Raw genomic sequence first — 27,995 nt, 5'->3', positions numbered from 1 at the left:
AGTCCCGATTTTTGGGTCTTTTTCTTATATAGGCTCCTATTACCCCCCCCCCCCCACACACACACACCTTCTGTCCCCATTTTTCACATTTGCTGTCCGGACACCTTACTCCAGATTCTTTTGCGAGTGACAGGTTTTTGGGTGGGCAGGACCCTACTCTTGCAGTTGCAATGATGACAGAAGATCCAGCCCCCTAGTGAATGGGAGCCCTAGTGAATTTGAGTTGTCTGCCCACATCCTGAGGCTGAACAACTAATCTGAACTGCTGCAGGCAGAGTTCTTTGTTTTCTCCTTAGCAACCCCAAGCCATTCTCACAGGGGTCGGGGGGGGGGGGGGGGGAGAGAGTTGAAGAGCCCAGTAACTCAGGGGGGCTCTGCTTGCTCCTCCCCTGTGAGCAATGGGGACAGGACAGTTCCTCTGCTCTTCCCCCTCCCTGCAGCACTTGGCCTGGGAAGGGGCAAAGGGCAGCTTAAGAGCCCCTGGAGCTGCCTCCTCTCCAGCCTGGAAGGGTGTGAGGGGATCCCCACTGCAGCCTTCCCCTAGGCCTGGAAGAGGGGAGTGAAGAGCCCCAGGAGGAGCAGAGGTGAGGCTGGGAAACAGAACTGTGATAGGGCTGAACAGCTGGGAGTTTAGGGGGCTGATGGAGGCTGGTGGCAGGCTAGGCACGTGTGGGAACAGGGGGATGGGCAGAACAAATGTGGGGTCAGAACTCATGACAGGGCTAGGGGGGCTGAGGGGGCAGAACTGATGTGGGGCATGGGGGGCAGGATTTGAAGGTTGGAGGGCAGAATAAATTGCTGGGCAGGGGATGGGGAGGTGTGGGGGTGAGAACTCCTTCAGCAGGTGCCAAAATCACCGTACCCAATACATTTTGGAGAACAGGTAACACTAATTTTCACACCCACACTGGGGATGGGCAGGGGGATTTCAAAAACCAAAAGATAGACTAAAACCACAATATAATCTTTACAAAAAAATCAGGATTTCTGGGGTCCGAGTCAAAATTTTTGGTCTCCTGAGGTTGGCAATACTGCTGCCTGGTTTGGGGATAAACAGCCCATCAGATTCCAGGGTTGTGAATCTGCTTCCTAATTCACCTGCGTGAAGTACACTGTCATCTTGCCAACTTCTGTGGGGAGACAAAAGCCTAAACTTTCTGTGCTTTGTGACTAAACAGGCACCAGCCTGGAGCAGCTAGGAAAACTGGAGGGCTCCCCACAGCTACCTACTGTGACGCAGACATACCCAGGAAGGTATGTTACCCTTGTGTCTGAGCATCTTCTTAATACTTCACCGAAGGGGGTCGTGTGTAGTTTCTACTGAAAATTAAGATCATCATGGTTATTGCAAGATGTTTGTATAGAAACTAGTTTAAGAGAGCTGTAAAATGTAGAATACAGTATTATGTTGCAAAACTGTTGAAGTGAGACTTGTCACCTGAAGTGAGGTGGGGTCATAGGCCTAACTCAGTAAATGCTGAAAACAATGGACATTTGTGGAGATAGCACTTTATTATGTCTGGCCAGGTGGAGACTTGAGCATTTGCAAAGATAAATGAACCCCAGCAGAGCTCTCCAAAGAGTGGGGCCCACTGGGCTGAGAAAACAGTCTGAACCTATAAAAGCAGAAGAAATGGCACAAATTGTTATCCATTACTCGGAGAGACTCTGACCGCAAGGGTGTCTCATGAAAGGTGGATCCCAGCTTTCTGAACTGGACAAGCACAGTAAGAATTTACCTTTTCGTGAGAAATACCTTATTAGATGGGAAAGTAATTGCTTAATAAGTATAAGCTATAGCTTGCATTTTATGTTTTTCTTTTCCCTGTAACCTTATGTTTCCAAACCCTATTAATTGCTTTTGTTTGAATCTCAGTCTCAAACTCTGTTAAATAAACTTCACTTTGGTTTTACCATAGACACATTTAACTGCCTTGTGCTCAGGAGAGTGTTAAACTGAAGTGAAAGCAGGGAACTGGGGCACACTACTTGCATGGAGATAGCAGAATGGTGTACATTGCAGGTATCCAGAAGATAAGGGAGTGGGCACTCAAATCTAACAAAGTAGGGCATAAACTGCTAGCCTGACAGAAGAATGAGTAGGGCTCAGAGCCCAGAGCAGAGCCTGCGTTACCAGTAGCAGGGAGCATTTCCCCTGCTGAGCTCACACAGGGCTCCCTCCTGCAGCAAGGTAGTGATTCACCCCAGACACCTCTCAGGTAACCCCCAAAAGTGTCACACCTACCCTCTTAAACTGTTTGCTGTGGTGATTTTCTGTAAATAGAAATTCTGCCATTCTTTTCCATAGAAAAATCCTGCTTCTACCAGATATCCCACAGCCAATGCTGTGGAGTGTCCGATGCAGTTTGAGAGTGGGGGCAGAGGGATATGAACTGGGGATTGGAATCAAGAGACTGGAGCTAACTGGAAGATAAACCAAGAGGGAAGAAGGGTGTTCTCACCCAACTGCATGGCAAAACCAACTTCCTGTGTGCCTTCATTGTCTAAATATACATCCCCTGCCTGCCGACTGCACCCTGAGGTGGGAGCTAATAGTATTCACACGTGTTGTTCTCTGATTCTCCCATGTGCTGGATGTTCCTAGTGATTTAATTTCAGGTGAAGGATATTTGCATGTAAAAATCAAGGCCAAGTCTTGTGCATGGTGTGCCAAATTAAACCTGCTCTGCCACTCCGCCCTCTAGTTGAGAGCTCACCCAGTGGAGCAGATGCCAGCCTATTCCTTCCCACCTTTGCTGGCTGCCTTCCAACCTGAATCAAACACAGGTCAGTGCCCATCTCTGGGCCTGGCTGGAAATATTTAGGCTCCCCCTTTCTACAGAGTGGGAGGCACACGGGGAGGGAACAGGAAACACAACCGCCCCCCCAAAGTGATCTGTCCCAATAAATGGTATTAGTCCCTCTGGACTGGGGTATTATCTGCACGTGCCTCCTGCTGGAGTCTATACTGATTATTGTTATTACACAAGGGGCAAAGGAAATAATGAAAGGCTGCTGCTGAGAGGAAGTATGGACTGAGTCAGAACAAAAAAAGGAGTGTGAATGGCAGGTTAGGAGAAGGCAACTGGGAGAAAGAGAAAAGCCTTTGCTGTATAGACAGCTCCAGTACCTACAATTCATGAGGAAAATGGTATTGCTTCCTTACTAGGGAATGAGCATGTGCATGGCCACAGATTAGCCCATTGGACATGCACACACACAAGGCACATGTACAGGAGCATGAACATTCATATGGATGTGCACTCATGCACACACACATACGGGTACATTGACAACCACTTAGCGCACAGCCAACCACACTTAACGCTCAAGCACACAAACAGGTACATGGCCAACCCCACTCAACACACAGGCGGGCAGGCATGAGCACACACCCCTAACACACAGGTGCCTGGCCAACCACAATCACACAGACAGGTGCATGGCCAGCAACGCTCAGTGCACAAGCACACACACCTGTATACATACACACCACGAGGAGGTGTGGGGCACGGGCACCTATGAGCAGGAGACCGTGGAGTCTCCGAGGGGACCCCTTGAGGCCCACAGCTGATGGAGGCCAGGGCTGGGGAGGGGGCTGTCTCATTCAGGGCGAGGCCCAGCCCCCTCTCCCTCCGGGACCCCGGTCAGGGCCGGGTAAGGCATCCCCGGAGTCCACCACCCTCTACACACGCGGCCCGGACACTTGGGGTCGTTCCCGAAGCAAACCCGCCCGATCTGCTAGGACCCCGACCTTCCAGAGGGAGTGCCCCGCGCAGGCCTGGCCCCTTCCGGCCAATCCTCGCGCTGTTGCTGGGGCCTGGCCGGCCGCCTGACGTTGCCCTGGAGACGACGGAACGTTGAAAACATACAAAGAAGTTGACGTAGGTGCGTGGTTCCCATGGCAACTGGCCGGGAGACGTCATCGCCCCTTCCCTCCTTCTGCAGCCCTCGCGGGCGACGCAGACGCGGCGTCACCTGTCGCGGGGAGGGCAGGGGAGGAGATAGAGCCCGGTCCCTGTGGGAACAGGAGGGGGTGGAGCCTAGTTACCATGGCAACGCGAGGGTAGGGCTTAGTCACTATGGCAGCGGGAGTGGCTGTTGTTTGTTTGTTTGTAGATGTGATTAGACGGGCTGGGAGTCGCGGGTGTGCCTGTTCCGCAGCCGTGGACTCTGTCTGCTGTGTACTGCTCAGTTCCCAGCCCTATCGGGCCCCTGCTAGTGTCAAATCTGCTCGCACCTGCCGCCCTTCCCCAGGGTTGGGAGAGCACCTGGCCGCACCCCCGCAAAACCAGGGGAGATCCACCCACCACCCCCAGTCAATGCCAAACCAGGGGACCCCCTAGCCTGAGATGTCTAAAAAGACCCAAGCACTGGACAATGTAACCTAAACATTCCAGACCTTTCTGGGCTTTTTCTTCACCAAGAAGAAGCCAAAAGGTCCATCTTGCTCTTGGCTTTTAAGTACCTTGAGAAGGACCTGACCCTTGTAGAATATCTGGGGCAGGCCCTGTCCCCTGTGATAACCCCTCATAGCCCCCTGACCCCCAAGAGGGGAGACAGCACTGAAGGGCCAGAGCTGGCTAGCTGGGATCCTCAAGTACCTGAGGTGTTCCTGCACAGCTTTTGTCCATCAGCCACCCCCTACCCACAACATGCTTCCTGTTTGCAGAGCTCTGTGTGCTGGGGGTGTTTATTTTTTCTTCTCACATCAGCTTCCTGCTGTGCAATATGCAGCAGATAAATCCCTTGTGTGTGACACACACGGCAAGGAGAATTTCCTGTCTGATAAGGCTGGGGAGACCCACCTACAGGTAGTTCTCCATATGATGCCATCAGGTGGGTGGGTCAAACAGGCCAGGAGGTTTCCTAAAAATGAAAATACTGTATTGGCATGACAAGCTGTGCAAGTACAGCTGATAGATGAGAAAGGACAAAACCTGGAGACTCTGTCTAGAAGCACATATGGTACATCAGACACCTACAGGGTGGGAATACCCAGCACCTCATCCTGCTGAGGTCAGCAAACTAGAAGTCAGCTTCTTTCCCACCCCTCTCCAACAGCCAGGCTGTTATTATCATTAGTTGTTTTACGTCAGCACTGTTTGACTTGGCAGGCAAAGGGCGGCAGGTTCAGTTCACACTGGTTTTTAAGGGCTGGTTCTGCACCACACCCATGAACAGAGCTTACGTCTGGGGATACCCTCACCCTAGAGCCCTGGGCAGGCAAAGGGCGGGATGGGAATTACCATTTACTTTTCATGGACAAGCCACAAGCTGTCTGCATGTCATAGGTAATGAATGAATGTGTGCCAGAAAGCATTCTGCAGCTCCCTGTGTGCCTCAGGGATAGCAACACGTGGGAAGGTGTGCAGTCACCATGGCATATGACTACCTGCAAGCAAGGAAGGTGCTTAGAGGAGGCTAGAGTGCCAGAAGCAGGAATCATACTCTGACTCTGACCAGTTGAACTACAGAGAACGTTTGAAGTCCTCTGCCAGGAGTGTGATGAAGGCAAAGACAATTTCCTCTTCTCCCCACAGTGCCCCCAAGGTCCTGGCTTTTCCAGTTACTTTGTTGCTAAGGTGGGGGCAGAGATAGCTCAGTGGTTTGAGCATTAGCCTGCTAAACCCAGGGTTGTGAGCTCAATCCTTGAGGGAGGGATTTGGGGATTGGTCCTGCTTTGAGCTGGGGGTTAGACTAGATGACCTTCTGAGGTCCCTCTAAGTCTGCACTCAGATTCAAACTCATTTGGCTGTATCTGCAGCATCAAATCTATGTCGGAAGGGGTTGTGGAGTGTATTTCCCCTTATACACATTGGAAAACATAATCCCAACTATACATATAATATGATGGGGCCTAAATTAGCTGTTGCCCTCAAGAGAGAGAACATGGAGTCATTGTGGATAGTTCTCTGAAAACATCCACTCAATGTGCAGCAGCAGTCAAAAAAGCAAACAGAATGGTGGGAATCATTAAGAAAGGGATAGATAATAAGACAGAAAATATCATATTGCCTCTATATAAATCTATGGTACGCTTACATCTTGAATACTGCATGCAGATGTGATTGCCCCATCTCAAAAAAGATATATTGATATTGGAAAAGGTTCAGAAAAGGTCAACAAAAATGAATAGGGGTATGGAATGGCTGTCATATGAGGAGAGATTAATAAAACTGTGACTTTTCAGCTTGGAAAAGAGACGACTAAGGAGGTCTATAAAATCATGACTGCTATGGAGAAAGTAAATAAGGAAGTGTTTACTCCTTCTCATAACACAAGAACTAGGGGTCACCAAATTAAATTAATAGGCAGCAGGTTTAAAACAAACAAATAGAAGTATTTTTTCACACAACACACAGTCAATGTGTGGAACTCTTTGCCAGAGGATGTTGTGAAGACCAAGACTATAATAGGGTTAAAAAAAGAACTAGGTAAGTTCATGGAGGATAGGTCAATCAATGGCTATTAGCCACGATGGGCAGGGATGATGTCCCTAGCCTCTGTTTGCCAGAAGCTGGGAATGAGCGACAGGAGGGATCACTTGATGATTACCTGTTCTGTTCATGCCCCCTCTGGGGCACCTGGCATTGGCCACTGTCAGAAGACAGTATACTGGGCTAGATGGACCTTTGTTCTGACCCAGTATGGCCATTCTTATGTTTAGTGGAAGGGGGAACATTTCACCCCATGTGTAAGGGGGTACTTTTCTCTTGGGGGCTGGGGATTGGCTGCCTCCAAAGTGTCAGAGCTGGGGAGATAAACACAGTCTTTTCTAGCTGAGGCTTATGTCTCTCTGGCATGGGCCCTCCCCTATGAGATTTTGGCAATTTTTGACCCCTAAAGTAATGGGGGAGCATTGAGTTACAACCTGTGAGATGGACCTTGTCCCTCTCATCTCATATATCCTAGTGAGGGAGCTGAGTCCACTAGTGACTCTGTTCTCTCCTTTCAGCATTTCTCACTGAAGTAACAAACCATCTTGGTGGTGGGAATCTTGCCATTTATCCCCAGGCTCCCCTCCTTTTTTTCAAGGCAGGTGTGGAAAAGGTTAAGGCCGTCCTGGCAATAGTCTGAATCCTCAGCAGGGCCGGCTCCAGGCACCAGCTGAGCAAGCTGGTGCTTGGGGCGGCAGATTGTTGGAGGCGGCATTCCGCCCAATCCTAGGGTGGCACGGCCGCTTTTTTGTTTTGTTTTGTTTTTTTGTTCTTGTTCCGCTCCGGCCGCCCTGTAGGGGGTGGCGGCATGGAGAACCAGAGCGTCCTGCAGGGCAGTCCTCTTCCTTCCCTCCCCACTGACCGGAGCGGAGCCCTCGTGGCAGGCGGCAGGAGGCGGCGCAGCGGGAGGGGCCGCGTGGCAGTGCCCCTGCTGTAGCCCTGACCGCCCCCTTCTCTCTCTCTCCCACCCGCTCCCTCCTCCTCCCCCTTCCCCCCCCCCAGACGGTCCCCCTGCACCCGCGCTCCGGCCGCGCCGCAGGGTTGTTGGTTTTTTTTGCCGTTCTGGCCGCCCCGTTTTTTGTTTTTTTTTGCTTGGGGCAGCCAAAAAGCCAGAGCCGGCCCTGATCCTCAGGTTTGCTACTGCTGGCTGTGAGATGATATTCCTGTTGACAGACACAGGCAAGGGTGGATGGAGCTGAGTTTGTGTGGCTCCACACTTTTCTCCCTCAGAGATCCCTGAGAGTGATGCTGAGTAATTGCTTATCTGCCCCAACTGCTTTCTCATTCAGTATACCGCAGGGCTCTGTCATGTTGCCCTTTCTAATTGCTGTGTATATTAGGCTGCTGGACATAATGCTGAGAAATGGCTAGGGCAGCTGTGTGTCTCCTTTGCAACCCACCTGGGCAGTCTGTCCCTAGACTTTTCCCTGTGTCTGGCTGAGATTGGAATGTGGACCACAACAAGCTGACTGGAGCTCAGTCCACACAAGATGCTACTTGTTGATTCAGGAGTGATGTCTGCTAATGTTTTTTTCCCAAATGAAGTTGTTTTTCCAAACCCAGACAAGGGTTGTGGACCTTTGAAAAGTCCCAAGATTAATTTTTTTTATGTGCAAAGGGTCAGCCTCTGACAGAGGAGGAAGGGGTGAACTGAGGTCAGTCGGAGTTGGCCAAGCAGGAGTAGGGGTGTAAGAAGAGACAGTGGGGGCAAGGTGCGGTTTCCAAATGAAAGAATTATTGTTATGGGTTTAGAGAACAGAGGGTACACTGGGCATTCAGACCATGAGGAGAAGCAGGAAGTGGGAGGGAGGCTCGGAGAATGCATCTGCCCAGAGGAGAATGCATGTGCCCAGAGGAAGTGAGAGGCAGGCTCTGAGAATGCATGTGCCCAAAGGAGGCTCTGAGAATGCATGTGCCTTTCTTGGAGCTGAACCACAGACTGTGTGCCAGCTCTTTCAGAAGGGGTGTGTCTTCTTCTGCACCTAGGAACCCAAGTGCTATATGTGGCTGATGAAGGTCAGGAGGCGGGAGCCCTGTCAGGAATTGGGGGGGTGGGGAGGGGGTGAGAGAGAGGGAATGTGATTGTGTTTGTGTGTGGTGGGGGGAGAAGATGATCTGAGCAGACTGGGATTGGGTTGTGAGCCTTCTAGGGAGCTATGCAATAGGACGCTACAGTGGTGATTCAGGGAGGTGGGCTCAAGGAAGACTTGTCGAGGAGAAAGGGAGCTCAAAGAGAGACACATGACTCAGAGTTTTGCTCCTGCCAAGGAGGAAACTACCGATCTTGGGGATGGAGGCAAGTGCTGGAGTGTTTGAGATGAGAGATGGCATCAGGGTAGGGGCAGGGCTGGATTTAATGTGGGGAAGGGAGAGGGGAGAGTGGGGGGATGTGCCCCACTATTTGAAAACCGTTGCCTCCTGCCAGGAGCCAGCAGATCAGAAGCTGGTGGGAGCCACCTGGCCCATTCAGGCCCCTGGCTCTCCGTGTCATGGGAGCCAGGGCACTCTCTGGCTGCCTAGCAGCCCTCCTTGCCCTGTTCCCTGAGCTGAACCACCTCTGCATGGCCAAGCACTCCCCATGCAGGCTGGGGGGCACAGCTTTGAGCTGTGCCCCTAACGCGCTCTTGCCTCTTCCCCAAAGGAGCCCCGTATCCTGGAGCTGGCCCCTGGCCGTAGAGCCCGGCTGCCATGAGACGCTCCCCGAGGCGCTCGCTCACCGCTGCCCTGGAGCTCCTGGCTGAGGAGTGGCTGGGTGTGCAGAGACAGTCCGGCTCAGGGAGCAGGGCAGGGAGGGCTGCCGGGCAGGCAGCCAGCACCCCGGCTCCCACAGTGGGGGAGAGCCAGGGGCCTGAGCAGGCCAGGTGGTTCCCATCAGTTTCCAATCCGCCCGCTCCTGGCAAGAGGCGATGGTTTTTAAACAACAGGGCATGTCCCGGCATGCTGACAGTTTGAAAACCTCTGTGCTAAATAGAAGGCAGATATCTGGGAGGACACATGACCCTGAATGACCTGCTCTGTGTCACCTCTGCTCCTCGGGGCACATGACCCCCCCCAACCCCTCTACATCACCTCTGGGGGCCATGTGACTCCACCTGCCCCCACACACACATTGCCTCTGCCCCTCCAAATATAGAAGTCAAACTACATCTCAGGTTGCCAACCCTCCACGATTGGCCTGGAGTCTCCAGAAATTAAAGATTAATCTTTAATTAAAGATTATGTCATGTGATGAAATCTCCAGGAATACATCCAACCCAAAACTGGCAACCCTAACTACACCTATGCTAAGGTGATGTATTGGGGGCTTCCAACCCAGCAAGAGAGCACCCTGCCCTGCTCCCATCTCTCTGCTCTTCCTCCCTTCTCCTTACTCTGATCTCCATCTTCCTTTCCCCATTCCCTGGTCTGCTGCCATCACTTTTTCCTTCATCTCCCCTTCTTGCTCATCTCATCTCTTCTCTCCCCATCTGCCATTTTTCTTACAGAATTTTCGTCTCCAATATTCTCTCTTCCCTCTGTCTCTCATAAAGGGGTGAAGTGCCTTCTCTCTTCAAAATTTGCCTTTGAGTTGTAGGAGAGAGCGGAAGGTGATGCTGTGGGTGCTGTCCCTTTAAGAGGAGTCAGGCCACATTGTGTTGCCTCATGCACCTTTAAATATCTTGTGAAGGAACAGATGGTTCTTCCAGGGAACTTTCTGGAACCCTGGCTAGGACAGGATTGCACTGTGCCAGGGATGGAACCTGAGCAGCACCCATGCTCATATATAGTTGAGGAACAGGATCCAAGCTTCATGAGCATATGCATACAGATGCACTTGTAAAGTATATGTCTCATTTCCATATAGCAGATAGTCCACACAGAGGATAACAGCCTGCTACTGCTGCCAGTTAATGGAGTTACTCCCTTAGCTTAAGTGGTAGTGTAGAGGTCTGTGCTTTGGTGCTTGAGGTCCTGGATTCAAACCCTGCTGACAATCTGTGAGAGGTGCTGTTATACATGCATGCATTTATGCCTGGCACATGGCCCCACATTCCCATATGGTGGTGTTAAAAGATCTAAAGCTCCACAAACACATGCTACACACACATACAAAACACACATGCAAGAAACGGACAGGACTCAGAGTCCCTCTGCAAATGCTCACGTGCTTTCCACACAACATGCTGATGACATCCAAGCCCCATGTGCACATACATACAACGCACCTGCATGACACAGGCTCCATGAATGCACACACACCTTAGCCTCCAGGAACTAAGGGTGTAAAAATCTGAGCTGATGACATGCTGTGTCTGAGAGAGAGAGAGAGAGAGTGAGAGAGCTCCAAAGCAATGCAGGTCATGGCAGAATGCTTTATATAACCCAGAGCCACAGAGAAAACCAAAATAGCTGCCTCCCTGCTGCTCAGTTAGTCTCCTCCATCAAACATGGATAAAATTAGAGCAGGCAGTGACGTTCACCTACGTCTGCACAGGGACTCCAGGGAGACAGAGGGAGCCAGGCTCAGGGCTCTGCCATCAGCTGCACATTCTGCCAGAGCTTTCAAATAGAATCTGTCACTAGGGATAGTATATGAGCTGAGGGGCAGGGTGGGGAAGAGAGTGAGGGGAGGGGGCTGGGAGCACTGCTGTTAGATGCTCATGGAGAATGTTTCAAACCGAGCCCCTGCCTCTTGGAAAAGAAGTCTGCATATTCACACACAAGCTGGCATTTCCCAGCTAATCACCCACTGCTCTGAACTCCAGCCAGCCTGCTTTAGAGACACCTGGTGAGCCTTGGAGCAGGTGAAGCTCAGAGGGTATGCCTCGAGGGGTGATCTCTTGAGCAGATGAGCCTCAGAGCAGGCATGCTTCAGAGGGGTGACCTGTAGAGCAGTTGTGCTGCAGTGGGGTGATCCTTGCAGTAGTTATGTCTTGGAGAGATGCCCGACAGAGCTGGAGATGACACCCCCCCCCCCAGATCCTTGCAACTTTGTGGGGACACAAATTACGTTACTTTGAAAGTGGCAGAAAAACAGAATCAGAATATGCTATATGTGGAGACTGAACCCCCTCAAACAGAGCTGAGGCCAATGGTCACACTCACAGTCCCACGATAGGCACCTACATCCATACTGAGGCACCTCAGTGAGCTTTGGCTCAGTTTTCAGAGGTGCTTGAACACAACTTGCATTGCTTGCAATGGAAGCTGGAAACGCTCAATACATCTAAAAATCAGGTCAAATCTTATTTTAGGTGCCTAAACCTGATATAGGTGTCTAACTTCAGGCTCCAACTCTGAACATTTTGGCCTCAGCTTTAGGTGTCAGATCTAGTGGTCTGAGCACAGGATAGGAAGCCAGGCAATGAGTTATAACCCCAGCTCTGATGCTTACTTGCTCTGTGACCTTGGACAAGTCCTTTCCCCAGTGTGTGTCTTAGTTTCCCTTTTACTTTACCTGAGAATAATGCTCTTTACCCATGTTCTGGTGCTGGGACGGGAGTTTGTGAAGACTGATGGAGTTAATATTTGTAAAGCACTTTGAAAAGGACAAAAGCCCTAGGGAAAATCTAAGTGCTAATTATTAGCTACAGAGACACAAAAAAGGGACATAAGGTTTAAAAATGCTTTTCTGGTCTGAGACACATATATCCATTAATGAAAATAATTTATGCCTCCATCCGCGGGGGTTCTGCCTTCCACCCCCACCTTGCGACCATGCTGGAAGCCTCTGGCCTTGGAGAGATGGCTCAGAACTCAGCTGGTTGCTCTAGGCAGGAATCAGAGGTATAAATAGCAGCGCAGTAAGAATAAAGCTAGGCAATCACAGCAGCAGCTTCTCACTCTGGACTTGAAAAGTCAAAGAGAAGGAAAGAAATCTCTGTTAATTTCCCCCATGAGTCCCTGAGGCTTAGCGGCCCAGAAAAGGAAAGGTGAGAAATAGCCAAGTGAGGCTTGACTGGTGAGTGCTCCACATCCATCAGGGCTCAACCCTGTCCTGAAACCACCCTGACTGGCTGGAAATGGGAGAGAAGGAAAATGTTTCCACTTTGCCAAGGGCAGAGGGAGTCACACACTTCCTCTGGGGGCCATTCATTAGTAAGGATCCATCTCTCCCTATCATGTCCTTAACTAATCTATCTATGGTATTTTAAGGCACCATCCCCTTGGAATCCAAGTGTCAAAGGCCTGGTCTACACTATGACTTTAATTAGTTCAATTTGCAAATAAGCACCTTCATGCTTTCTCCCATGCTGCCCCTCGCACTTCAGAGGAGCTCCCTGTAAACACCCACAAAGCTACCTCATTATCCACCTTCAAATCCCTCCTTATAACTCTCCTTTGCCGTGATACCTACAAAATACTTGACAATGGTTAGGGTGCTGGTGTACTGACACCACTGCCTGCCATGCTGATTAATACTGTCTCATTGTTTACTTGTACTCCCTTGTTGGTCTATTTGTATCCGTCTGTCTCGTACTTAGATTAAAGAACAGGAGTACTTGTGGCACCTTAGAGACTAACAAATTTATTTGAGCATAAGCTTTCATGGGCTACAGTCCACTTCATCGGATGCATAGAATGGAACATATAGTGAGGAGATACATATACATTCTGTATATAGCCCACGGAAGCTTATGCTCAAATAAATTTGTTAGTCTCTCTATGGCCTGGTCTACACTATGAGTTTAATTCGAATTTAGCAGCGTTAAATCGAATTAACCCTGCACCCGTCCATACAATGAAGCCATTTATTTCAAAATAAAGGGCTCTTAAAATCGATTTCTGTACTCCTCCCCAACGAACGTAGTAGCGCCAAAATCGATATTGTCATTTCGAATTAGGGTTAGTGTGGCTGCAATTCGATGGTATTGGCCTCCGGGAGCTATCCCACAGTGCACCATTGTGACCGCTCTGGACAGCAATCTGAACTCGGATGCACTGGCCAGGTAGACAGGAAAAGCCGCGCGAACATTTGAATTTCATTTCCTGTTTGCCCAGCACAGGAGAGCATAGGTGACCACAGAGAACTCATCAGCACAGATAACCATGCAGGCCGATAATTGAAAAAGAGCACCAGCATGGACCGTATGGGAGGTACTGGATCTGATCGCTATATAGGGAGAGGATTCAGTGCTAGCAGAACTTCGTTCGAAAAGACAAAATGCCAAAACTTTTGAAAAAATCTCCAAGGGCATGATGGAGAGAGGCCACAATAGGGACTCAGAGCAGTGCCGCGTGAAAGTCAAGGAGCTCAGACAAGCCTATCAGAAAACAAAGGAGGCAAATGGTCACTCCGGGTCAGAGCCACAGACATGCCACTTCTACGCTGAGCTGCATGCAATTCTAGGGAGGGCCGCCACCACTACCCCACCTCTGACCGTGGATTCTGAGGCGGGGGTAATCTCATCAGCTTCACCTGAGGATTCTGCGGACGGGGAAGAGGAGGAGGAGGAGGACGAGCTTGCGGAGAGCACACAGCACTCCGTTCTCCCCAACAGCCAGGATCTTTTTCTCAGCCTGACTGAAGTACCCTCCCAAGCCTCCCAAGCCAGTACCCAAGACCATGACCCCATGGAAGGGACCTCAGATGAGTTTACCTTTTAAAATATAAAACATGGTTTAAAAGCAAGCGTTTTTTAATGATTAATTTGCCCTGAGGACTTGGGATGCATTCGCGGCCAGTACAGCTACTGGAAAAGTCTGTTAACGTGTCTGGGGATGGAGCGGAAATCCTCCAGGGACATCTCCATGAAGCTCTCCTGGAGGTACTCCAAAAGCCTTTGCAGAAGGTTTCTGGGCAGTGCAGCCTTATTCCGTCCTCCATGGTAGGACACTTGACCACGCCATGCTAGTAGCAAGTAATCTGGTATCATTGCATGACAAAGCCTGGCAACGTATGGTCCCGGTGTTTGCTGGCATTCAAGCAACATCCGTTCTTTATCTCGCTGTGTAATCCTCAGGAGAGTGATATCGCTCATGGTAACCTGTTTGAAATACGGGAATTTAATTAAGGGGACAGAGGTGGCCGTTCCTACTGGGCTGTTTGCCTGTGGCTGAAAAGAAATCCTTCCCTGCAGTTAGCCAAGCGCGGGGGGGAGGGGGGCGGAAGGGGAGAATTGGCGCTGAGCTTTTTGCCTTTGGCTAGCAGGGATCTTTCCTGATACCAGCCATGCGGTGGGAGGAGGGGTACAGCAATCATCCCAGAGAATTCATGGCGGGTGGGGGGGCGGGGGATTAGTTTGGTTTCTGCAGGGATCTTCCCTGATACCAGCCACGCGGTGGGGGGAGGGATAAAGTGATCATCCCAGAGAATTGGATGGGCGAGGGGGTTAGTTTGTTTTCTGCTGCTGAAGGTTAACAGGAAAACCGCAGCAGTCAACGGGCTTTGCTTGGTATGTGGGAAAGGAGGGTGCAGAAGCCGAAAGACAATGGCTTACCCTGGCCGCATGCAAGCTGAATTCTGTTGCCCGGACCTGCGTCTGTGATCTCTAACACCAAAGCCACAGGCACTCAATATTAAGATGGAAAATGCGACCTTGTACTGAAATCACATGTGCTATGTAATGTGAATAGTGTTTTTCACCGTGAAAGAGTATAAGTATTGTTCTGTAAAATGTATCTTTTTTTAAAACTTCTCTCCTTTTTTCCATCCCTCCAGGGGCTGCAAATTTTTCAAGCCTCCCTCCTCCATCCCAAAGGCTATCTCAGATAAGGCGGCAGAGAAAGAGGACGCGAGACGAGATGTTCTCGGAAATAATGGAATGCACCCGCAATGAAAGAGCTCATTTGAATGAGTGGAAGGACACGGTATCTAAGTACAAGAAAGATGCCAGTGAACGTGAGGTCATGAGGGACGCTCGAGATGAGAGGTGGCAGGCTGCAACCCTGGGGCTGCTGCGTGATCAAACAGACATGCTCTGGCGTCTGGTGGAGCTTCAGGAACGGCAGCAGGATAACAGAGTGCTGCTGCAGCCGCTGTATAACCTCCCTCCCCCCTCACCATGTTCCATAGCCTCCTCACCCAGACGTGTAAGAACGCGGCGGGGGGGAGGCTCCATGCACCCTCCCACTCCACCCCAGTGGACAGCCCAACCAAAAGGCTGTCATTATATTGAATTTTTCAGTGGCCTTTTACTTCCCTCCTATCCTCCTCCCAAACCTCATCCAGGTTACCTTGTCGGTTCTCTCCCTATGTTTATAATCAATTAATAAAGAATACATGATTTTTAAACGATAGTGACTTTATTTCCTTTAAAAGCAAGCTGTGATTTAAGGGGGGAGGGTAGTTTGCTTACAGGGAATGAGTCAATCAAGGGGGCGGGTTTTCAACAAACAGAATTTTCACACCGTAGCCTGGCCAGTCATGAAACTGGTTTTCAAAGCTTCTCTGTTGCGCCGCGCTTCCTGGTGTGATCTTCTAATCGCCCTGATGTCTGGCTGCGCATAATCAGCAGCCAGGCAATTTGCCTCAGCCTCCCACCCCGCCATAAAGGTCTCCCCCTTACTCTCACAGAGATTGTGGAGCACACAGCAAGCAGCAATAACAATAGGGATATTGGTTTGGCTGAGGTCTGACCGAGTCAGTAACGAGCGCCAGCGACCTTTTAAACGGCCAAATGCACATTCTACCTCCATTCTGCACTTGCTCAGCCTGTAGTTGAACAGCTCCTGACTCCTGTCCAGGCTGCCTGTGTATGTCTTCATGAGCCATGGCATTAAGGGGTAGGCTGGGTCCCCAAGGATAACTATAGGCATTTCAACATCCCCAACGGTTATTTTCTGGTCCGGGAAGTAAGTCCCTTGCTGCAGCCGTTTAAACAGAGTAGTGTTTCTGAAGACGCGAGTGTCATGAACCCTTCCCGGCCAGCCCACGTTGATGTTGGTGAAACGTCCCTTGTGATCCACAAGTGCTTGCAGCACCATTGAAAAGTACCCCTTGCGGTTTATGTACTGGGTACCCTGGTGCTCCGGTGCCAAGATAGGGATATGGGTTCCGTCTATCGCCCCACCACAGTTAAGGAATCCCATTGCAGCAAAGTCATCCACTATGACCTGCACATTTCCCAGAGTCACTACCTTTCGTAGCAGCAGCTCAGTGATTGCTTTGGCTACTTGCATCACAGCAGCCCCCACAGTAGATTTGCCCACTCCAAATTGATTCCCGACTGACCGGTAGCTGTCTGATGTTGCAAGCTTCCACAGGGCTATCGCCACTCGCCTCTCAACTGTGAGGGCTGCTCTCATCTTGGTATTCTGGCACTTCAGGGCAGGGGAAAGCAAGTCACAAAGTTCCATGAAAGTGCTCTTACGCATGCGAAAGTTTCGCAGCCTCTGGGAATCGTCCCACACCTGCAACACTATGTGGTCCCACCAGTCTGTGCTTGTTTCCCAGGCCCAGAATCAGCGTTCCATGGCTATAACCTGCCCCATTAACAGCATGATCTCCAAAGCACCGGGTCCCGCGGTTTGATAGAATTCCATGTCCATGTCCTCATCACTCTCGCTGCCGCGCTGCCGTAGCCTACTCCTCGCTGCTTGGTTTTGCAGGTTCTGGTTCAGCATAAACTGCACGATAACGCGCGAGGTGTTTACAATGTTCATGACTGCTGTCTTGAGCTGAGTGGGCTCCATGCTTGCCATGGTATGGCGTCTGCACTGTTCACCCAAGAAAAAGGTGCAAAACGGTTGTCTGAGGGGGGAGGATGTACCCAGAACCACCCGCGACAATGTTTTTGGCCCCATCAGGCTTTGGGGTCTCAACTCAGAACTCCAATGGGCGGAGGAGACTGCGGGAACTATGGGATAGCTACCCACAGTGCAACGCTCTGGAAATTGACGCTAGCCCCGGTACATGGACGCACACTGCCGAATTAATGTGCTTAGTGTGGCCGCATACATTCGACTTTATACAATCTGTTTCCAAAATTCGAATTATATAAATTCGGATTAATCCCGTAGTGTAGACATACCCTAAGGTGCCACAAGTACTCCTGTTCTTTTTGCAGATACAGACTAACATGGCTGCTACTCTGAAACCTGTCGTACTTAGATTGTGAGCTCTCTGGGGCAGGGACCGTCTTTCTGTTCTGTGTTTGTAAAGCACCTAGCTCAGTGGGGTCCTGGTTCATGACTAGGTCTCCTAGGCTCTATGGCAGTGGTGGGCAACCTGCGGGACGCATGCGGCCCATGGGCCGCATGCAGCCCGTCAGGGTAATCCGCTGGCGGACCACCAGACAGTCTGTCTACATTTGCATGGCTGCCCACAGCTCCCAGTGACCATGGTTCTCTGTTCCCGGCCAATGGGAGCTGCGGGAAGCAGCACGGGCTGCAGGGACATGCTGGCCACCGCTTCCCACAGCTCCCATTGGCTGGGAATGGCGAACCACAGCCACTGGGAGCTGCGGGCAGCCGTGCAAATGTAAACAAACTGCCTGGTGGCCCACCAGTGGATTATTCTGACGGGCCGCATGTGGCCTGCGGGGCCATAGGTTGCCCACCACTGCTCTATGGTAATACAAATAATAAATAATACTAATAGTAATAATAAGCATGTAACAGTATCAGCTGTTACTTCTCTCTGTTCTCTCCTGTGTACAGGTTGGCTGTTCAGCAGTATGCATGTGAAGTTAAATATGTTGTTGTTATGTGTTCCCAGGGGCAATACTCATGGGAAGCGTTCTCCAAAAGTTGTGTCTGGGAATCAAAGGACTTTAAATAATTTCACTCCGAGGTCCAGATCTTTCTGTTGTTGTGGGAACCTGTGTGATGCCCTGAGGCAACGTAACTGCTGCCACCTACAGTAACTAGACTTGCTGCAGCTTAACGAGCCCAGTGCAGGGCATCTGCCTGAATGCTACCTGCACTACCTGTATTTGAATACAGGCTAAGTTAAAGGAGCCAGCAGACTGGGGAGGGAGGGTTCTGAACCATCCCGTTACCCAGGTTGCTCAGGTTACCATGCTGTTAGGGACTCGTATACTGCATTTCCCCATTTTATTAAAATCTCCACTTCCATTACTGAGGGAAAAATCCTTTAAGAAGGAGGGTAACGGCTCCGCACATCCCAGCTGTGCACCATCCCCATCACACCTCTTGTGTCCTATCCACACCACCTGGTTATACTGCGTCCTCACCATGCAGCGCCATCATTGCTTTATATGGGCGGGGCCTAGTCAAGGGAAGCTGAAAGCAGGTAAGAGGCTTTGAACTACCTGCTGTAACTGAGCTGAGGGTAGCACAGCTCCAAAGACATGTAACCTTTGTGCCTCCAGCAGCAAGCCTGAGAGGACCAGAAAACACCCTGCACTCCCAGAACCTCTGCTCCTTGATCCATCTCCTGCAGGATTAACTGCACAACAACAGTTAGTGCTGGAAGAAGTAATAATTGAACAGAGGCTTGCATCTGAAGAAGTGAGGTTCTTACCCACGAAAGCTTATGCTCCCAGTACTTCTGTTAGTCTCAAAGGTGCCACAGGACCCTCTGTTGCTTTTTAGAGACTATTATGAACACTTATTATGGAGAGCAGCATAATTACTATCTATTCCTAGTGGGAACTAAATTTCAGGCTCGAATTCCCCTGGGATTGTCCAAGGGGGTAGTGCACACCAATAGTATCTGTGCTGATCAGATGGACAGGGGGCAGAGATAATCTGCAACCTCTGCTACAGTTTAGTGGCTGGGATTCTCCTGAGAATGCCCCTGGGGAGCAGGCTACACATAGGAGCTTTGCACTGGAGCCAGGCTCCCACAGGATATTTAATTCATTAGGAAGATCTCGGGAATGAATACTCTTCCTTTGAACAGTGGCAAGGAGCCCTGGCACTCGTGTGGTCTAATGGGGATTTTGGCAACAGGAGTGCCTCAAACGTTGCTCATTCACAATTGTCCCTACACCCAGAAATAACCTGCACTGGCAGCTGGAGCTCCCTGCACAAAGAGGAAGCAGAGGCTCCCAGTGAGGTCAGAGGGAAGAGCACCCTGTCTAGTCTGACATCCCAGGGGATTTCAGCCTTGACAGCCCCCTGGAAATCCCCCAGCCCCAAAGCTGCCTTCCTGACTCAGAGCTGACTCAGGTACAAAGCTGGCACTGGAATGAACTTCATCACCTTCCCCAGTATGGAGGCACCAGGCACCTGTTCCCCATGCCCAGCTGACATTAAGGAGGGTCTCTGGAGCCTTTCCATTCCCACTGAAGGGCAAAACTATCTTCCATGCTGCTCCTATCTCTTCACACTTAATCAGCTCCTCCTAGTCCCATGGCAGGGCAAACGTGCCTCCATTGCTTTACCTGCTTATCCATCCCTACACCCTTGTTTCCACCCTTACTGCAGCTACAAGGCTACTGCTGCTTTTGTCTCCACGTCCATATCAGACATTAATGAGTGTGAAACTGTTAACCACATTCTTCTCAACATCGCTTTAGACCTCACCAGGGCCATTTGTCTTTGATGGCTACAATTAGGGATGCCTTTTTGCCACTGACTGACATGGATAAAATCAGTGTCTCTGAGACTTCTATTTCTCTCTTCCAGGTCCTAAACCCAGCCCAGTTGCTGAGCCTGTCCCTGCCTAGGGAACTCCAGAATGCAGAAGTTGCACATTTGCACAGTCGCAACATCTGTTGTGGTCTGGATGAGACACCAAGCCCGGGAGAAGTCTCTCTTTAGAAAGGTTATTAATACTCCGTCTCCACGTGCCATGCTAACTTTCTGCCAGGGACAAGTGCACCCCTCATGTGCCTATGGAGAAAAGGGACTTCCCAGTGCTCATTCACTGCTTCCCATTCCTGCCTTCTTGCACATTGATCTCTGCAGATGGTATGAATGTGTCCTGCTGATTCAGTCCTCACTAGGCCAACTTCCCCTTTTCCTAAGGGGGAATATTGATAATCTAACACTCAAGTCACCACAGAGTGCAGCTTTTGGATGACATCCAACGAACATGCCATTTAATTGCCTCCTCTACTTCCAAGCATCCTACAGCTGTGTAGTATGCAACTGCCCTGCTGTTAAATGTACTGGGAATTTTTTGCAGCCCACCAGTTAGATGCTGCCCACTCTTAGGAGGTTGTTAGAGAGCTGTGCCTAATATAGGTCTGCAAATAACCAGCAAGGCATTTTTGAGTAGCACAGATGTGGCTGCAATCTGGATAGATCCATTCAGCGTGGCCTTCTATGTAAAGCTCAGCTTGGTACTATTTACTGCATCTGTGTTTGTCCCTGGCATACAGATTTATTTGAAATACACGGTGTCCTTGCACTCCATATACAGTAAGTTTAATACAACTTGTTCCCACAGTGATATGGGGATATTATTATGAAGGCATCAGTAGTGACTCCATATTTACAAAGTTTTGCATTTAAAGTAGGGATTCAACTTCTTTATTGTACACCTCTACCTCGATAGAACACTGTCCTTGGGAGCCAAAAACTCTTACCACGTTATAGGTGAAACCACTTTATAGCGAACTTGCTTTCATCAGCCGGAGTGCGCAGCCCCGCCTCCCCAGAGTACCGCTTTACCACGTTATATCCAAATTTGTGTTATATCGGGTCGCGTTATATCGGGGTAGAGATGTATATGAAAAATAGCATGTACCCTCCCCAAAATTACAGCATTCACTCTTTGGGTACAGAATGAACTTTCTGAGAATTGATAAAGTGCCTCTGTTAATTAGCAGAGGAATTAAAAATAGGTCCTTTAATAAATATGGACAATAAACAGGTGACACACCTGTTCCAAGATAAAACATTGGGGACTCCGGATATTTTGTTTAATATTCTGTAATTTGGTGGATTTTTCCTCTACCTCCTGGGCATATTCCTGCAATCAGTGCCTTTCTCTGCATCATTCTAGAAGCATGGCAATACTGTACATAAATAGAGAGGATAGATGCCCTGAGAAATGATGAAAGCCAACAGTCGGTGTGACTGGGATAGTCAAAAGCAAGCATTGTTCCAACACAATGGCATTAAATGCACTTGCTGTAGTCTTTCAGGCTGTGATCCTAAAAACAAAACTGAAGGGGTTTCCTGCCTCCTTGGTCAACTCCTGGTGAAAAAAAATTAAAAATCTAATGTGCCTTTAAAAATCAGTTTAGTCTAATCTGGCTCCACAAACACTATTGTATCTTAATCAGAATTACGTAGCATAAGGTTTCTCCTGAAGAAGAAACTTTCAGCTATGTAGAATAATGGAAAAAAATATTAATCCTAATTTTTTTTTTAAAAAGACAGTGTAGTCCAACCACAAGATTTCAGTGAGTTTTAACTATAAAGGAAGTTGGAAGAGCCTGTGACAAGGCAAAGTTAATGATCCCTCACTCTCACAGACCTTGGGAGACAGGCCAGTCCTCGCTTACACACAACCCCCCAACCTGAAGCAAATACTCACCAGCAACTACAAACCACACCACAGAAACACTAGCCCAGGAACCAATCCCTGTAGCAAACCTCGTTGCCTACTCTGTCCCCATATCTACTCTGGCGACACCATCAGAGGACCCAACCACATCAGCAATACCATCAAGGGCTCATTCACCTGCACATCTACTAATGTTATATATGCCATCATGTGTCAGCAAAGCCCCTCTGCCATGTACATTGGCCAAACCGGACAGTCCCTACGTAAAAGAATAAATGGACACAAATCGGACATCAGGAATGGTAACATACAAAAGCCAGTAGGTGAACACTTCAATCTCCATGGACACTTTATAACAGATGTAAAAGTCACTATTCTTGAACAAAAAAACTTCAGAAACAGACTTCAAAGAGAAACAGCAGAACTAAAATTCATTTGCAAATTTAACACCATTAATTTGGGCTTGAATAGGGACTGGGAGTGGCTGGCTCATTACAAAAGCAGCTTTGCCTCTCCTGGAATTGACACCCCCTCATCTATTATTGGGAGTGGACTACATCCACCCTGATTTAATTGGCCCTGTCAACAATTGTGAGGTACTCCCTTCTCTTCATGTGTCATTATATAACGCCTGCATCTGTAACTTTCACTCCATGCATCTGAAGAAGTGAGGTTTTTTACCCATGAAAGCTTATGCCAAAATAAATATTTTAGTCTTTAAGGTGCCACCAGACTCATTGTTTTTGTGGATACAGACTAACACGGCTACCCCTGATACTTAAGGTTGTATTGCAATCTGCAATCCCATAGTGAACAAACTGTGTTTTACACTATGGTGTTACATTGTTACTTAATATGGTATGCAACAGATAATTTAAAAAAAAATAATAGCCCACTAATAAGAACTAATCTTTCCTGCTTAATTTAAATAGGCCTACTCCAACCTCAGACTAAAGGCAATCGAGGAATCTCATGCGGTTCTTTTGCATTGGTATCTGTTTTTATTGTTGTAGATCTCATTTGCAGATACCTTATCTTAGATTGTTGCATTCATGCCTGGCCAGAATACACCACCTCAGGCTTCGTTTTTACATTTCTCATTTTGGGTTATGTTTAGTGTTCTCATCCCCCATGCTGTGCGGTATTATAACATAATATCCTTTGTACAGAATCTCATCATATGCAGCAATTACATCTCTATAGTTCCAAAAGGACTCTGAGATTGGAGGTGCCTGGACTTTTTCTATTGGCCATCCATCTAGAATTACTTTCTCAGACTTTTACAATAGTGGCTGATTTTGTGTTTGTTGTTTGAGCTTGTCAAATTTTGTCTAAAAAATGGATAGTACTTGAGTCATGTTTACTTCAACCTCTTCTTCCTACAGCACCTTGCTTTCAGTATTTATACATTCTCTTGAAAGCAGATCCACTATAATTAGATTTGGAAGAATTAGATTTTTATTGGTAAATGTCAGTAAACGTCAATTTCAGCATACACATACAAAACCATGAAAAAATGTTTCCATCAATAACAACAGAAATTTACAGAGAGGCAAAGTAAGCCAAATGCTGCTTGAGAACCTAGAGTTTGATTTAGGGATATTTACTTGGTATATATTACTTGGTGATGTTGACAATTTGTGTTTTAATCGTTATAAAGCTTCAACTTTTTGAATCTCAACATTTACTGTCATTAAATAATTATTGTCTGCACCCCCCCATAATTTCTAGGACACATGAAAATTTAAAAAGACATTGGAAAAATGCTAAAACCCCATAATTTTGTGCAACTGTGAACATTTAAATCCATAATAAAAAAGCTTAAAAAGAAACATTCATATTATCTGTCAAAATTATAAAAAAATAAAAATCTAATTCTGCCAAGCTCAACTATAATGCCCTCAATAAGCCTGAATTCCACATTTAATGAGTACTTTTGGAATTTCATTATCATTTTCTGAAGCCTAGGCAATGGGTTACACTGCAATGGTTTATGTTCTGTTTCTGTCTCAGCTGTAAACCCTTCTAGCTACCAGAAATAATTGCTAGCATTTATTCTTCAACCTGAACATAGACAGGGCCGGCTCCAGGCACCAGCTTGCCAAGCAGGTGCTTGGGACGGCCACTCCGGAGAGGGGCGGCATGTCCAGCTGTTCGGCGGCAATTTGGCGGACGGTCCCTCACTCCCGCTCGGAGCGAAGGACCTCCCGCCGAATTGCCGCCTCAGATCGCGGCTTTTTTTTTTTTTTTTTTGCGCCGCTTGGGGCGGCAAAAACCCTGGAGCCGGCCCTGAACATAGATCTGTTGTGTTTTAGTTATTTGTCACTGAACAATTGTGTTGCAGGACAGCATCCAACCCACATGCATGTGCATCAATTTCAGTCTTAGATTCTTTGCTAATCTCAAAATATCTCACTACAGGTGTTTCAGTGACAACTTTTTTGAACTCCTAAAAGCTCTTGTCAATCATCCCAGTGCCATGCTGTAATGTCCTCAAGCAGCATTTTGAGTGGACCACTCATTTGTTACCTCTGTAAGGTCTCCTTTTGGGGGAATTCTTTGCCACTGATCCTATGTCCTGCAGAACAAATCTTCAGTCCAATCTAGCACTTCATCTTGTTCAATTTTCTTTTCAAATTTCTGTTTAAGGGCCTTTTCTTTCGCAGACTGCATATGCAGTTTCACATTGTGGTGTTGATCATTTTCATCCCATAGTAGATTAAAATTACTTAATTCCATTCCATCCAGCTCCTCAAAGACATGGGATGTAATGCTTCAGCACACTTCCTATGCTGTAGCAGTCCCAAAAGGAAGTCACTTAAACATGCAGCTAACAAAAGGGAAGGTGGAGGTACAAAATTTTGCACTTTCCGCAGACCTGCCAAAACCCTTAATTTGCATCTGAGAATGTTCTTGCAGTTGTTCTCATGGGCAGGGCCGGTTCCAGGGGTTTTGCCACCCCAAGCAGCGGGAAAAAAAAAAAAAAAGCCGCGATCGTGATCGGCGGCAGCGCAACCATGCCGCTTTCTTCTTTGGTGGCAATTCGGCAGCAGGTCCTTCCCTCCGAGAGGGACTGAGGGACCCGCCGCCGAAGAGCCGGACGTGCCGCCCCTTCCCCTTGGCCGCCCCAAGCACCTGCTTGCTAAGCTGGTGTCTGGAGCCGGCCCTGCTCATGGGATAGCTCCTGCTTTCAATATCCTATTTCAAATCTTTTGGATCTTTAATCTGTTTGGTTATGTAACAGTGATCATACTGTTAACACAATCAATTCAATGAGGCAGAACAAAGTAGGCAAATATTGCCAAAGTATAAAAAACTCAAACCCTCAGGAATCTGTCAGAGCTAGGTAAGATCAGCTCAGAATTGGGATATACACATTGTTCAGCATTTCATAGCCTGTGTCCATTTGTCATTCCAGATCCAGTAGCAGGCAGCTACACAGCACAATGCCATCTCTGCCATCTTGGTGGGATAGGTCTCATAACTGGACTATAGGTAGTGGGGGAACAACTTGGTCAGGAAGGACAGACAGGATAAAAAGGAAGGAGGTGGTACACTATACATCAAGAACGTATACACTTGTTCTGAGGTCCAGAAGGATGTGAGAGGCAGACCAGTTGAAAGTCTCTGGGTAATGATAAAAGGGGCAAAAAATAGGGATGACAACATGGTAGAGGTCTACTATAGCTCACCAAATCAGGAAGAGGAGGTGGATGAGGCATTTCTAGAACAAATAACAGAAATATCCAAAACACAAGAGCTAATAGTAATGGAGGACTTTAACTAGCTACATATCCATTAAAAAAGTAATATGGCAAAACACAAAATTTCCAGTAAGTTCTTGGAAATGTATTGGGGACAATTTTTTGTTTCAGAAAGTGGAAGAAGTAACCAGAGGGACAGCCATTCTAGACTTGATTCTTACCAAAAAGGAGGAATTAGTAGCCAATCTGAAGGTGGAAGGCAATTTGGGTGAAAGTGATTATGAAATAGATAGATTTCATGATGGTAAAGAAAGGAAGAAGTGAGAGAAGCAGCAGAATAAGGACAACGGAATTCAAAAAAGCAGACTTTAACAAATTGAGAGAGCTGGTAGTTAAGGTCCTGTGGGAAGAAAATCTAAGAGATAAAGGAATTCAGAAGAGCTGGCAGTTTCTCAAGGAGACAACATTAAAGGCAAAACTGCAAATTATCCTGATGCAAAGGAAAAATAGGAAGAATAGCAAAAGGCCAATATGGATGCATCAGCAGCTCTTTAATGACCTGAAAAACAAAAAGGGAATCCTTCAACAACATGGATGAATTAGTAAGGAGGAATACAAAAGAATAGTACAAGCATGCAGGGACAAAATCAGAAAGGCTAAGTAAAATGAGTTACATCTAGCAAGGGACAAAAGGAAATAAGAAGAGGTTCTTTAAATACATTTGGAGCAATAGAAAGATAAAGGAAAGTGTAGGCCCTCTATGTAGGTGGGAAGGAGAGCTAATAACTGATAACAGGAAGAAAGCTGAGGGATTTCATGCCTATTTGGTTTCAGTTTTCACTGAAAAGGTTAATGGTGACCAGTTATGCAGCACAATTAATATTAACAACAGGGGGAAGGAATGCAAGCCAAAACAGGAAAAGGACAGGTTAAAGAATATTTAGATAAGTTAGATATAGCATTAACAGGAGTGTCATATATGTAAGATCTGAGCTACACTAGAAAATTAGATTGACCAAGCTATGTTGCTCAGGAGTGTTAAAAATCGACACCCCTGAGGGACATAGTTAAGCTGATTTAAGTCCCCATGTAGACAGTGCTAGGTCAACAGATGAATTCTTCCGTCAACCTAGCTACTGCCTCTCGGGGAGGTGAATTTATTACAATGATGAAAGAACCCCTCCCATCGCTGTAGTGTCTACAGCAGGGGCGGGAAAACTTTTTGGCCCGAGGGTCACATCTGGGTACAGAAATTGTATGGTGGGCCATGAATGCTGATGAAATTGGGGGCTGAGGTGCGGGAGGGGGTAAGGGCTCTGGCTGGGGGTGTGGGCTCTGTGGTGGGGCCAGAAATGAAGAGTTGCGAGTGTGTGTGGGGGCGTTCGGGCTGGGGCAGGGGGTTGGTGTGCAGCGGGGGTCAGGGCTCCAGCTGGGAGTGTGGGCTCTGGAGTGTGGCTGGGGATGAGGGTTTGGGGTGTAGGAGGGTGCTCTGGGCTGGGACCAAGGGGTTCAGAGAGAAGGAAGGGGTTCAGGGCTGAGGCAGGGAGTTGGGGCATAGGAGGAAGTCAGGGTGGTGCTTACCTCAAGGAGCTCCTAGAAGCAGCGGCATGTCCCCACTCTGGCTCCTATGTGGAGGCACAGCCAGGCAGCTCCACACGCTGCCCCATCCACAGGTGCTACCCCTGCAGCTCCCATTGGCCGTGGTACCCGGCCAATGGGAGCTGCGGGGGTGGTGCTTGGGGCATGGGCAGCGTGCGGAGCCCCTTGGCTGCCCCTACGTGTAGGAGCCAGAGGGGGAGCATGCTGCTATTCCGGAAGCCGTGCAGAGCCATGGTACACACGGAGCGGGGCAAGGCCCCGACCCCACTCCCCAGGTGGAGCAGGGAAAGCCCAGATTCTGCTCCCCGGCTGGAGCTTGAGGGCCAGATTAAAATGTCTGAGGGCCAGATGCAGCTCCCAGGCCGTACTTTGCCCATCTCTGGTCTACACTGAAGTGCTACTGGCGTTTAAGTGTAGATATAGCCTGAGACACAGGAGGTAATTGTCCTGCTCTACTTGTCATTGCCGCAGTGCTTAATTTGTGCCAGGGCTTGCCAGGGCTGAGCACCGGCACCTCTAAGCTTGGCAGTTCATAGCTCCGGTACCTCTGGGCTGGCTGCATCAGTTATGAATGTAAAAAATTTGCTTGAGCCCCAGCACCTAATTGCTTGTGCCTTGGCACCTCTCTCATTAAAATTAAGCACTGCATTGGTGAGGCCTCAGCTGGAGTACTGTGTCCAGTTCTGGGCGCCACACTTTAGGAAAGATACAGACAAATTGGTGAGAGTCCATAGCAGAGGAACCTAAAAGATAAAAGGTTTAAAAAACCTGACCTATGAGGAAAGGTTAAAAAAAATAGGCATGTTTAGTCTTAAGAAAAAATGACCTGGGGGAGGACCTGATAGTCTTCAAATATGTTAAGGGCTGTTATAAAGAGGACTGTGATCAACTGGGTTCTCAATGGCC

The 27,995-nt window shown here is 48.4% G+C and overlaps 1 protein-coding gene and 1 long non-coding RNA gene across 3 annotated transcripts in view; one reads left to right on the top strand and one right to left on the bottom strand.

Moving 5' to 3' along the window:
• Window positions 1–27,995, bottom strand: part of BBOF1 (basal body orientation factor 1) — a 1,057,902-nt gene that overhangs the window by 36,351 nt on the left and 993,556 nt on the right. The window lies entirely within an intron of this gene.
• Window positions 453–15,220, top strand: LOC135983448 (uncharacterized). Its single transcript, XR_010601102.1, has 3 exons — window positions 453–584; window positions 1,179–1,254; window positions 15,082–15,220. It is a non-coding gene; the product is annotated as an uncharacterized LOC135983448 (long non-coding RNA).

Source organism: Chrysemys picta, chromosome 4 (assembly GCF_011386835.1).
Source record: "Chrysemys picta bellii isolate R12L10 chromosome 4, ASM1138683v2, whole genome shotgun sequence".
Classification (NCBI taxonomy): Eukaryota; Metazoa; Chordata; order Testudines; family Emydidae; genus Chrysemys; species Chrysemys picta.
Note: the sequence above shows the minus strand (reverse complement) of the source record. Positions and strands in the feature narration are given on the sequence as shown.